Source organism: Lycium barbarum, chromosome 7, assembly GCF_019175385.1.
Source record: "Lycium barbarum isolate Lr01 chromosome 7, ASM1917538v2, whole genome shotgun sequence".
In the NCBI taxonomy this organism is placed as follows: Eukaryota; Viridiplantae; Streptophyta; class Magnoliopsida; order Solanales; family Solanaceae; genus Lycium; species Lycium barbarum.
The window spans coordinates 94,258,436-94,270,554 of NC_083343.1; the positions used below are offsets into that span (position 1 = coordinate 94,258,436).

Here is a 12,119-nt window from a genome sequence, read left to right on the forward strand (position 1 = left end):
ATTGTTTTTCCGCTATCACATCCAGTTCTCGACTATGCAACTCACACACCCCCAGCTTTAGGCTCTTGGCCTTTACTTCACACATATACCACCCCCAGCTTAGGCGATTTGCCTCTTTTCTCTAATAGTGTCAAGGAGGGAATGGGTGCAAAGATGGAATGAAATCATGAAATGGGGAAAAGGTTTGTTACAGCTAATCAAGAGAAAAAGTCAAAGGCTCAACGTGCGAACTAGTGATATTCATATAGAACAGGTTTTGGGCTCTTTAAGGCTGACGTGACTATTCAGAAGGAAAGCCTATGATCACTTCACAACCGACTATCCTAAGCAATATAGCACGACCTACCAGGCAAGTTCTGGATCCACATATGCTAATAATGAACACAAGAAGTTCTCACACTCACAATGGCATAAGGATTTGAACACTCAATTCATACACACTCTAATATCTATGATGTCACAAAAAGAACCATACATGTCAATTCATTATAAGGATTTGAACACTCAATTCATACACACTCTAATATCTATGTCACAAAAAGAATCATACATGTCATAAGGATATGAACACTCAATTCATACACACTCTAATATCTATGATCTCACAAAAAGAACCATACATGTCAATTCATTATAACCTGAGATACGCAATAAACTTTTGGAGGGGTCAATTTCAAATAAATCCATAAAACACATCATAAATATCCTTTTTCATCCAAAATTCATGCCATAAGTTCAAAATGCAACAACCATGAAAGTCACAATTACTTTAATCCATAAAACAAATATAAATACTGAAAAGTACATCAGGTTACCCCACCCCCAGCAAAAAGAGGATGCATTGTCCCCAATGCATCAAAAATCATACCATCACCCCATGGTGGTGGTGCCGACCAGAAATACTCTAATCTTGATTTTGCTGCTGAGGTGTCTCCCCCGCTGCAGTCTGAATGGGGGCCCTCTCTGCTGCTGGCTCGGTGAACTGAAGCGGTGGAGCTCACTGGCTCTGTGGCTGCAGGTCCTGAGGAGCTATCGTGGTCGGCCTGACTGGCGCTGGGATAGCACTAGTGCTGGAAGATGTGCCGGTGAACCTCATGTCCAGGCGTGACCGCCGAATACCCTCCTGAAGCTCGAGGTCTTCATCCTCATTATCCTCTTCCTCATCATCATCATCAGCCAATGTGACAGGCCTCTTTCTCTTGCGACTTTCCCCAGGCTCATCCTCAGTCACCAAATCAACTACTCTGATCAAATCGGAAATGCTGGCGACTAGTGCAGGTGGTGTCGGGTCATCCACAATAACCTGCTCTCTCGTCCGAAGGGCCGCAATCTCAGATCGGAGCTGGTCAAGCTCGGTCTTCACATCTCCCGAAGTACCAGACTCACTCTTCTTCGCAATAGTGAGTATCCGCATCTCCAAACTGTTAAGTCGTGCATTGACTCTAGCATGATGCCTCTCCATAGCCTCCTAAAGGGGCTTCAACTCCGGTGCAATCTCTTTCAGGATGAACCTACCCAACTGTTGTAGTATCCGGGTCACCTGCTGATCAGCACGCTCTGCCTTGATTGCAAACTCTCTGAAGTTGGCTCTGTTGAGGACAAAGAGATCCTTGGAAGTTGATGCTGCGGTTGACGGAGGAATAGGAGATACAAATGGAACAGCAGGCCGAGGTGGTGCCTCAGAAGAAGGGGTAGCATTAGCTACAGATGGTGTTGAGGCCTCTGTGGTGGACAATCCTTCTGTGCCTATATCCACTGTGCCCTGTGGTACTGAATCAGTGACATGCTCTGCCTGCTCACCCATGAGCTCTAGCAATGAAGTACTGGTGGCCTGAGATGTACGGAGGGTCTCATCCCTACTCCGTGTGATGTCGCACATCTTTGTTGCCTGAAGAGTAGCTGCAAATGTATCAATATGCCTCACCTGGGCCAACCTACACAACTGCGTGATAAGGCACGGGAATATCAAGGTTGTCGCCTCCTGTGGTACGCGTGCCCAAATGGCCTTACTGATCAAATCACCCAAGTTCATTGGGTATCTCGATAGCATAGCAGCCACAACCACTGCTCTGTCCGGTGTGACTATGTTATCTGATCCCGTGGGCAGAACCCGATATATGACGAAATTCCACCAAAATTTAGCTTCCAAGCTGATATCTGCCTTATGGATTTTGGCACCCAAGTTTCTCACCCATGGGGCCTGGTCCGCCGGCCCTCTAGCCATCACTGTCGCAAACCATTCCTATACAGATTGCTCAGCCCTTCTTTCAAATTTATCTTCATATTCTACTGTGGTCGGTGCCACGAAGTCATCACCAAAATAAAACATGTTGATGGTGCGGGCTGAGATGTCAACATGGACACCCCGAATATACACTGTGTCCAATGGAGGGGCGGCTTTCAAAGCTCTCTTGTTCTTGTGGCACTGCTCGAGCATTACTCTGTAAGTAGCATAGAATTCCCGAACCATGGTCGGGCAATAATCCCCTGGAGGCTGTGTGAATGCCTCAAGATGATAGTGCTGGATGAGATCGGTAATCCGAGGGTAGCTCTCTAAGCCGCTCATACTAATTTGTTCTTCTTCTTGAATATTTCTCCTCGGATTATCCCCGTCGACTGTAGTGGCTCCTTTTACATAGTACTTGCGGCACCCTTCATAGGGGAAACGGATTGCTGCTATCTCCATCTTTTGCAGCCGCAGCCGCTCGTGCTCCTCATCTGAATTTTGCTCAGGAGCGGCTGGTTGTTCTGTTGCTGCATCGCTAGAATCAGCGGATGTGGAGAATGAAGTCTCCTCTGTAGACTGAGAGGAGAGTAAAGTGGGTGATTCTGCTTGGGGCGTGGTGGTCTGTGCCCTCGATCTAGTCGTTGGGACTACCGCTTGACGGTCAGAGTCAGAGGGTTCATCCCTAAGAGTAAGGGTTGTTTAACCCCAACCTCGGCCTTTTCTGGGTCCACCACCCCGCTTGACTGGATTCTTTGGAGGCACACCTGAGAAAAGAACACACTTCATTATTAAGACAACCATAGAAACATAACAGAATCAGTCAAAAGTACAAGACATGCGATAATTGTTAAAGCTGCCAGTGGTCCGTCGATGTGCTAAAGAGTCGTCGAACATATCTATGAAGCGTCGAAGTTAGGCACTGGAAATTTCGACCAAAAGACGGTGAGAAAGATGCCCCGTCGATCGATTCGACTGGCCGTCGAATCCACCGTCGATGGTGTTTTTGCTAAGAACTTTTGATAAGTCTCATTCGACGTTAAGTAGGACGGTCCGTCGATTGAATCGACGGGCCGTCGAACTGAGCATCGAATGTTTTCGCATGCTAAAACTACAGATCCCATACACTTCTTTGGCCGATGTGCCAATCGTCACGTATTTTGGGGTTACTCAGACTTCACCCCACGTTGGCTTGGGTTACACTGGGGAAAACATTTGGCGGGCAAAACAACTCGAAGGTCGTAATGCCCTCCAAGCCATCGTGACCCACAATGCCCTACTTTGGCATTTCATCGAACAGTTGGTGGGCAAAACAACAACAACCTCATGAATGAGGTGTGTTCGACGTAATGCCCTCTGACTTGGCTAAAGATCAATGACCCAACAACCACAAACAAACCAACAAACCACCCCCAACAAAAAATATGAGCATACCAGGCGAAAATAAACCAATAAAATGATGCAAAAACAAGGAAACCAATCAAAAATAAGCAAAACAAGCCATGGAATGCAAAAACAAATAACACAAGGGAGCACACAATCCAGTAAGGCACATACCTTGAAGTAGAAGGAATATGGTTTCAATTATTAGAATGGAAAAATACCCGAAGAAACACACACAAAGAGGCACAGAGAAGTAGGGCGGGGGGGGGGGGGGGGAGGGGGGAAGTGGCAGTTGTGGGGTGGTGAAGGAAGGGGATAAGTGGGTGGGGAATGGTTTTTAAAAGGGGGAGAGGTGGAGAGAGAGAGAGAGACATTTTTTTTTGTAAATTTATGAGGGCAGTGGAACGGACGTGGGTTATAAACCCACGTTTCTGAACCGTTGCGGTTAAAAGACAGAGCGTTGATTAATTCGACGATCCGTCGAGTGAACACCCCCTCCGTCGTTTGTTTGTTTTTTTTTAATGAAAAAGAGAGAAGAACACCCGTCCAACTGACCGTCGATCAGTTCGACGGAGCATGAAACCTGTCGTGGAATTGCCATTATTTCCAGTGACCAATATGTCAGGCGATCTACTCGACGGTGCATTCGACGTTTCGTCGATCAGATCGACGGTCCGTCGAATGTGTCGTGTAACTACTGTCCTGGCAATTTCTGGGTTCAACACTTAGGTTCTGCAACACATCAACAATCATTAAAACATAACAGAAAACAAAGGAAATACCAAATTTAAACTACTTATAAAGCATTAAATGTGGGTTGCCTCCCACACAGCGCTTGGTTTAACATCACGGCTCGACGTGATACCTCCATTTGCAGCTCAAGAACCGTATTTCAAACGATACCTATCAACCACCTTACCATTACCAATACACCAATGGTAATTCTTTACTCTTTGTGCGTTCACTTTAAAAGTTCGAGTGCCATCTTCGGTTTTCACCTCAATGACACTTCCATTTGGGGAAACACTTGCGATTTCAAAAGGGCCTGACCATCGAGATTTTAACTTGCCCGGAAAGAACTTTAGGCATGAATTGTACAACAAGACCAAGTCCTTCGGCTGAAAATCCCTTTTGAGGATCTTCGAGTCATGATAGTATTTCATCTTTTCCTTGTACAGTGTTGCACTTTCATAGGCATTGTACCTAAATTCATCCATCTCGTTGATTTAAAACAACCTCAGCTTTGTTTCTTCATGTCAATCCATGTTCAGCTTCTTCAATGCCCAAAGGGCCTTATGCTCAAGTTCAATAAGCAAATGACATGCCTTCCCAAATACCAACTTATACGATGAAGTCCCAATAGGCATTTTGAACGACGTGCGATATGCCCATAGAGCATCATCCAACTTTTTGGACCAGTCAGTGCGATTCACACTGACCGTCTTTGCCAAGATGCTTTTTATCTCTCTGTTGGAGACTTCAACCTAACCACTCATCTGAAGATGATATGGAGTGGCAACCCTGTGATGTACGCCATATTTTTCAAGAAGATCAGCAAATGGTTTGTTGCAGAAATGAGAACCACCATCACTAATAATAGCTCTAGGAGTGCCAAATCTAGTAAAGATGTTCTTTTTTAGAAAGGCATTGACCCTCCTACCATCATTGTTAGGCAAGGCCACCGCCTCTACCCACTTGGAGACATAATCCACCGCAACAAGAATATATTTCAGGCCATATGAGCTCACGAAGGGCCCCATAAAATCAATGCCCCATACATCAAAGAGCTCCACCTCAAGCACAAAATTCATCGGTGTTTCATGTTTCTGACCTATTGTGCCCTGGCGTTGGCATTTATCACAAGAACGTGCCAACATATTCGCATCACGATAGATGGCTGGCCAATAGTAGCCACACTCTAGCACCTTGGCTGCAGTTCTATTTCCACTGTGATGCCCACCAACCGGAGAGTCATGACAAGCCTTCAAAATATCCATCACCTCAGATTGAGCCACACATCTTCTGATCATATTGTCAGCACAAGTCCTGAATAAGTAAGGCTCATCCCAATAATACTGTCGGCAATCTCTCAAGAATTTCTTCTTTTGATATGCCTTCAAATCTTCAGGAACAATGCCAGTTACCAAATAATTGGCAATATCGGCATACCATGGTGCCACATCATTGGAGATTACCGAGACTCTTTCATCCGGAAAAATGTCATCAATGTCCAGCACATCAATCGGTCTCCCCGGTGCTTCAAGTTTGGAGAGATGGTCAGCTACTTGATTTTCTGACCCTTTTCGGTCTTTGACTTCAAAGTCAAATTCTTGTAGCAACAACACCCATCTTATCAACCGGGGCTTAGCATCTTTTTTATCCATCAAGTAGCGCAAGGCAGCATGGTCAGTGTGAACTACTACCTTGGCACCCAATAAATAAGCCCGGAACTTTTCAAAGGCATTAACAATAGCAAGTAGTTCCTGCTCTGTTACTGTATAGTTCAGTTGAGCTCCATTCAGTATTTTGCTGGCATAATAAATTGGGAGCAAGATTTTGTTGAGCCGCTGACCAAGCACAGCGCCAATTGCAAGACCGCTAGCGTCACACATTAATTCAAAGGGCAAAGACCAATCCAGAGACACAACAATAGGTGCAGAGGTTAATTTCAGCTTTAACTCGTCGAAAGCCTTGATGCACTTCTCATCAAAATTGAATTTGGACTCTTTTTCCAAGAGTTTGCACATTGGGTTTGCAATTTTGGAGAATTCTTTGATAAATCTTCTATAGAATTCGGCGTGTCCCAAGAAACTCTGAACTCCTTTTACTGAAATGGGTGGAGGGAGTTTTGAAATCACATCGATTTTTGCCTGATCAACCTCAATCCCTCTTTCGGAAATCTTATGGCCAAGGACAATTCCCTCCTTTACCATAAAATGACATTTTTCCCAGTTGAGAACGAGGTTTGTCTCCTCACACCTTTGTAACACCCGATCAAGATGGTCTAAACATTCATCGAATGAATCTCCTACCACGGAGAAATCATCCATGAAGACTTCAAGAAATTTTTCAACCATGTCAGAAAATATTGACATCATCGTCGTTAGAAAGTAGCTGGGGCATTGCAAAGACCAAATGGCATTCGGCTGAAAGCGAATGTCCCATAGGGACAAGTGAAAGTAGTCTTTTCTTGGTCTTCCAATGCAATGTTGATTTGGTTGTAACCTGAGTACCCATCCAGGAAACAATAATAAGACCTTCCAGCTAACCGATCAAGCATTTGATCAATAAAAGGCATAGGGAAATGATCTTTGCAAGATGCAGTATTCAGCTTCCGGTAGTCCATACACACTCTCCAACCGGTGACAGTTCTTGTAGGAATCAACTCATTTTTAGAGTTAGGAACAACGGTGATGCCCTCTTTCTTTGGTACACACTGGACTGGGCTTACCCATGGACTGTTGGCAATCGAGTAAACCACCCCAGCATCTAGCCACTTAATAATATCTTTCTTTACCACCTCTTGAATCGGTGGATTTAATCTTCTCTGATGCTCAACACTTGGTGAACTTTCCTCCTCCAACTGAATTCGGTGTTCACAAATTCTGGAGGAAATCCCCCGGATGTCTGCAATAGTCCAACCTAAAGCTCTTAAATGCTTCCTCAAAACTGCGATGAGTCTTTGAGTTTGGCCCTCATTCAGAAGTGATGACACAATAACTGGGAGTGTGGCATTTGCTCCAAGAAACTCATATTTAAGATGGGATGGAAGTTGCTTGAGTTCCAACTTCGGTGGCTCAATAATTGATGGTTTTGCTGGAGGAGTGGTTTGTTTCTCTAGATCAAGAGAGAATTTCTTGGGCCCATAAGAGTAAGATCCCAGACCGGTGAGTGAATTCACTGTCTCAATATATCCCTCCATTTCTTCTGCATCAAAGTTCACCAAGATGACCGATAATGCTTCACCCAAGCATTCTTCCTCCATTTTGAATTCTACCGCTTCATCCACTACATCAACAGAATTAATGACTAAAATACTTTGATAAAGGCTAGGTAATTTCATACCCTTGCTGGCGTGAAAAGTCACCTCCTCATCGTTCACCCGGAACTTGATTTCATTCTTCTTGGAATCCATAAGAGCCCTCCCTGTCGCAAGGAAAGGTCTCCCCAAGATAATAGGAATTTCTTGATCAATAGCACAGTCAAGAATCACGAAATCTGCCGGCAGTAGAAATTCCCCGATTTGAACAAGCACATCATCAACTACCCCCACTGGCCTTTTTATCGATCTGTCAGCCATCTGCAACCTCATGGTAGTTGGTCTTGGCATCCCTAATCCTGATCTCTTAAAAATCTCAAGGGGCATAAGATTTATGCTGGCCCCGTTATCACACAAAGCCTTAGCAAAATCCTGATGCCCTATGGTGCATGGAATGGTGAATGCTCCACGATCTTCCCTTTTTTGCACTGTGTTCTTGGAAATAATGGCACTAACGCGATGAGTGATACCCACAGTGTCGTGTTTCAATGGCTTCTTCTTCTTTGTTAAGAGATCCTTCAAATACTTAGCAAACCCAAGCATTTCTTGGACAGCGTCCATAAAAGGAATGTTCATCGTCAACTGCTTGAGTTGATCATAAAATCGCAAGCACTTGTCATCTTTTGTTTTTCTCACTAGCCTTTGAGGGAAAGGCGATGAAGATTTGAACAATTGGCTCAAAGGGCGTAGAGCGCCAGAAAGTTTTTCTTTTCTCTTTTCCTGTTTTTCTGCTTGTGCCTTGAGATTATCAAGATTCTGCTCCTTTTCAGCTATAATAGGGACTTCCTCCTCTGTTTCTTCCTCCAAAATAACATCAGATATATCAGGCTGCGCTTCTTCTTCAACAATTGGCTCGAGATCAATCACCTTTTTCTCAGCACCTTGAAGTATTTTTCCACTTCGGGTGCTAATAGCAGCTACATGCTTCACAGAGTTTACCCCATTACCTTTCGGATTTGAAACTGTATCACTTGGTAGTTGTCCACGTTGAGGAGTATGCACTTCTCTTGAAAGGTCTCTGAATTGCGATTCAAGCTTCTGAATGGAAGCTGAATGAGATAGTTGAACCTGAGACATTCCCTTGATTGTGCTCTCTGTTCTGTCCTGATTCATTAGCATTTTCTGCATCATACTTTTCAGCTCCGCAGAGTCATTAGGCGCATTACTAGCAGAGTTGCTAGCTGAATTGTCGCTCCACTGTTGGGAATTTGATGCTTGCCCCCTTGGTGGAATGTAGGGGTTCGAGCTCTTGTTGCCATAATTATTGTTATTATAATTTCCTTGATTTGGATTTCCCTGATCATTTCTGCTATAATTGTTCCCTTGAAATTGGTGTTGAGGCTTTTGCCATGGTTGATGACCCGGACCTTGATAATTTTGCCTTTGATAGCTCCCTTGCGAGTTGTTGATATAATTAGCACCTTCATACTGTTGTTGCCCATCTTAGTACACCCCCTCAGGGACTTGATACATGCCCTGTGGATAAGGTGGTAACTCCTCAACAACATTTACCCCTTGTGCATCCTTTTCAGCCAACTTCTTTTATAATAGATCCACCGTGGTTTGCAACTGAGCAAAGGCATGATCTCTCTCATGGTTTTCTTTTGCAACGGCAACTAGTGATGGACTACAATAAGAGAGACTCTCACTATAAGTTGAATGCCAAGCTTGATTGTGGGTGGTGAGTTTATCAAGCAAACGGGTGATAACGATAAATGATTTGTCCATAAAGCATTCTCCTGCGGCAGTATCGACAGCGATCTGATTCATTGTATCTAAGCCCTTGTAGAATTTATCCGTGAGAATAGCATCCGGAAACCCGTGAGTTGGAGATTGAGCTAGATAATACTTGAACCGCTCCCATGCCGAATATAATTGTTCCCCCGGGAGCTATTTGAACTCAAAGATCTTATCTCGAAGTTCAGCCTTTTTGCTCGGTGGGAACCACTTCTTCATAAATGTGTTGGCTAGCTTGCTCCAGGTATGGATAGAATTGTTGGGAAGCTTTTCATACCACTCCCTTGCTTGGCCAGCCAAGGAATATTTGAAGACCCGTAACCGCAGTGCATCAGCAGAAACAGCACCTTGGGATTGTTGAGCACACACATGCAGGAAGTTCTTCAAATGTCGAAGGGGACAATCCTCCAAAGAATTTCGGAAATAACCTTCAAGTTTCAGCAGCTGATAGATAGAACTATCAATTTTGAACGTAGCATTTCCAGTCCTAAGAGGGACCACAGCAGAAGCATAATCAGCCTCATTGATGAATTCCGCAAATATATTCTCCTCTTCGTCCTCTTCTGGTGCAGGTGGGTTTACTTGGAGTCCACCTTGGTTTCCCTGATTGCGATTCTGTCTTCCAGCCATGTTCACCTGGTTCACCACAACAGTAAACAAGGTGTAATGGAATAGAAAAAGTTTTAAAGAAGAGTACGCACAATCATAAATTTCTAAACCGTATTCCCCAGCAACGGCGCAAAAATTTGATACGCTCAAATTACACCTATTAATGGCGTAAAGCGGACGTTGTCAAATATAGTAACCCAAACAAGGTTGGGGTCGAATCCCACAGGGAATATGGAGAGAAAAGGATACTAATTGTATGTGATACTAGTCTTTAAAGGCTTTAATCCTATTCCGAATGTTTTAAAAAGAGATTTGGTTTGGGACAACTATATTGTTGTCTTCACTAAGCTCCAAAAGGGGAGTATTCAATGCTCACCCACCAAAGAAACTTTTTAAGTGGTTACAATAAAATCTGGATGCAAAGAAAAACCTAAAATGTTCTTTAAATAGGCTCCAATAACGCACAGCAGAAACTGACAAAAGTGCCCCCGATAGCAAGATCGACGGACCGTCGATCGTTCGACGATCTGTCGATTTCTCCGTCCTTTGTACCCTCATCAATGTGTTCCATTCGACAGTGCCATCGACCAGTTCGACGCTCCGTCGAGTATTCCGTCTTTTTCTCCTCTTGTTGAGAGATCCTACTTGACGACACAAACGACGAAACGTCGATGCCTCCGTCCTTTGTCGCCTTCAACTTTGTCATCACTCGAAAATCGAGCTTATCGACGCTTCAAAGGACGGTTCGTCGGCTGATCGACGGAACGTCGATTCTTCATTTCTGGCCAATTTTTCCTTTGTTCTTTGATGTTTGCTTTTGAACCATTGTTTTCCTAAAAACACAACAAAACATATTAACGAGCACTAGACTTACTTGAAAACAACCAAATTTCATAGTAAAAAGGCGTCGAATGTGCCAAAAATCTGCGGCACATCAATTGTCAAAGCTGGTGAAACCAGAAAGAGAAACCCGATCCTCAATATGCTTAAAATCAGAGTCTCAAGAATATAATCGATATATGTGTGAAAGATAAGGGGAACCATGAAAAAGGGAAAGAGGACTGCAAACTGGGCAAGTGAAGGACTGATCCGCAGGGGAAACAAGTGGGAATCTGGTTCTCAGGGGGAACTTTGTTTATTAGTTTATCATTATCAAAAAGGGGGAAATTGATATGTCATGACATGTTTTGATGATTTGACAAACCTTACTCAAAGAACCATAATACTACTATGTATCTCGAGGTTTGAGTTTCAGGGGGAACAAATGAGGTATCTAGGTAAGGTATCTGGCCCTTAGGGCGAATACAAAGGACGTAGCTTTATCATTATCAAAAAAGGGTAAATTGATAAGAACTGGTATGTTTTGATGACATGACAAACACCAAGGAACCAGACAAAATTAGGTTCACTTTTCTGAACTTGGTTAACCTTATGATATCTTATATGTTGTTTTCTAACATGCTCCTTGAACGATAAGATATCTGCAGGAATTGCTCATATATGAGAGACTAGATATGTTAATTCAAAAGGACCAGATGGCATCAGGTCTCTAGCCTACTCAGCTAACAATCTAGTTGTAGAGATACTGACAGTGTATCCAGTACTTACAACTTGTTCGAAGAATAGATGAGGAACCAGGTTCCTCCAAATAAAGGTCCTGGTCACTGAAGATGAATATCCAAATCCACAGCTGTAAAGCGTGCTCCTGAAAAGTACAATGCAGCTACACAACAGTACCTCAGCAAGGTCGATTGATTAACGAACCAGATTTCATGAGTGGTCTCTCTCTCTCTCTCTCTCTCTCTCTCTCTCTCTCTCCGTGCATATAAAGACATCATCTTCCAAAAGAAGACTCATTTTTCCATAATCTGAAAATTGGTCCATCCAAAGTGCAAGTCTCCACCTTTCAAGGTGTCCCTCAAGAACAGAGCCACAACAACCCGAAGGACCAGATCCAGAACTGAAGATGTTTTAGGTCCTTAGGTTGTTGAGTCTTTGTTCTTTTGTGCTTAAACTCTAAACCTAATCTTTCAAAAAAAGAAGTTGTTTATAGGTGTTCTAAATTCTCAAGGTTGATTCCACAAGCTCTTGAGTGGTACACTGGGCTAGAGTTAGCTTAGTTGTATT

General features: G+C 43.6%; 1 non-coding gene across 1 annotated transcript; it reads left to right on the plus strand.

Moving 5' to 3' along the window:
* The first annotated feature begins 9,462 nt into the window (after positions 1–9,462).
* Positions 9,463–9,568, plus strand: LOC132604798 (small nucleolar RNA R71). The gene has a single exon (XR_009568896.1). It is a non-coding gene; the product is annotated as a small nucleolar RNA R71 (small nucleolar RNA).
* The last annotated feature ends 2,551 nt before the right edge of the window (positions 9,569–12,119 follow it).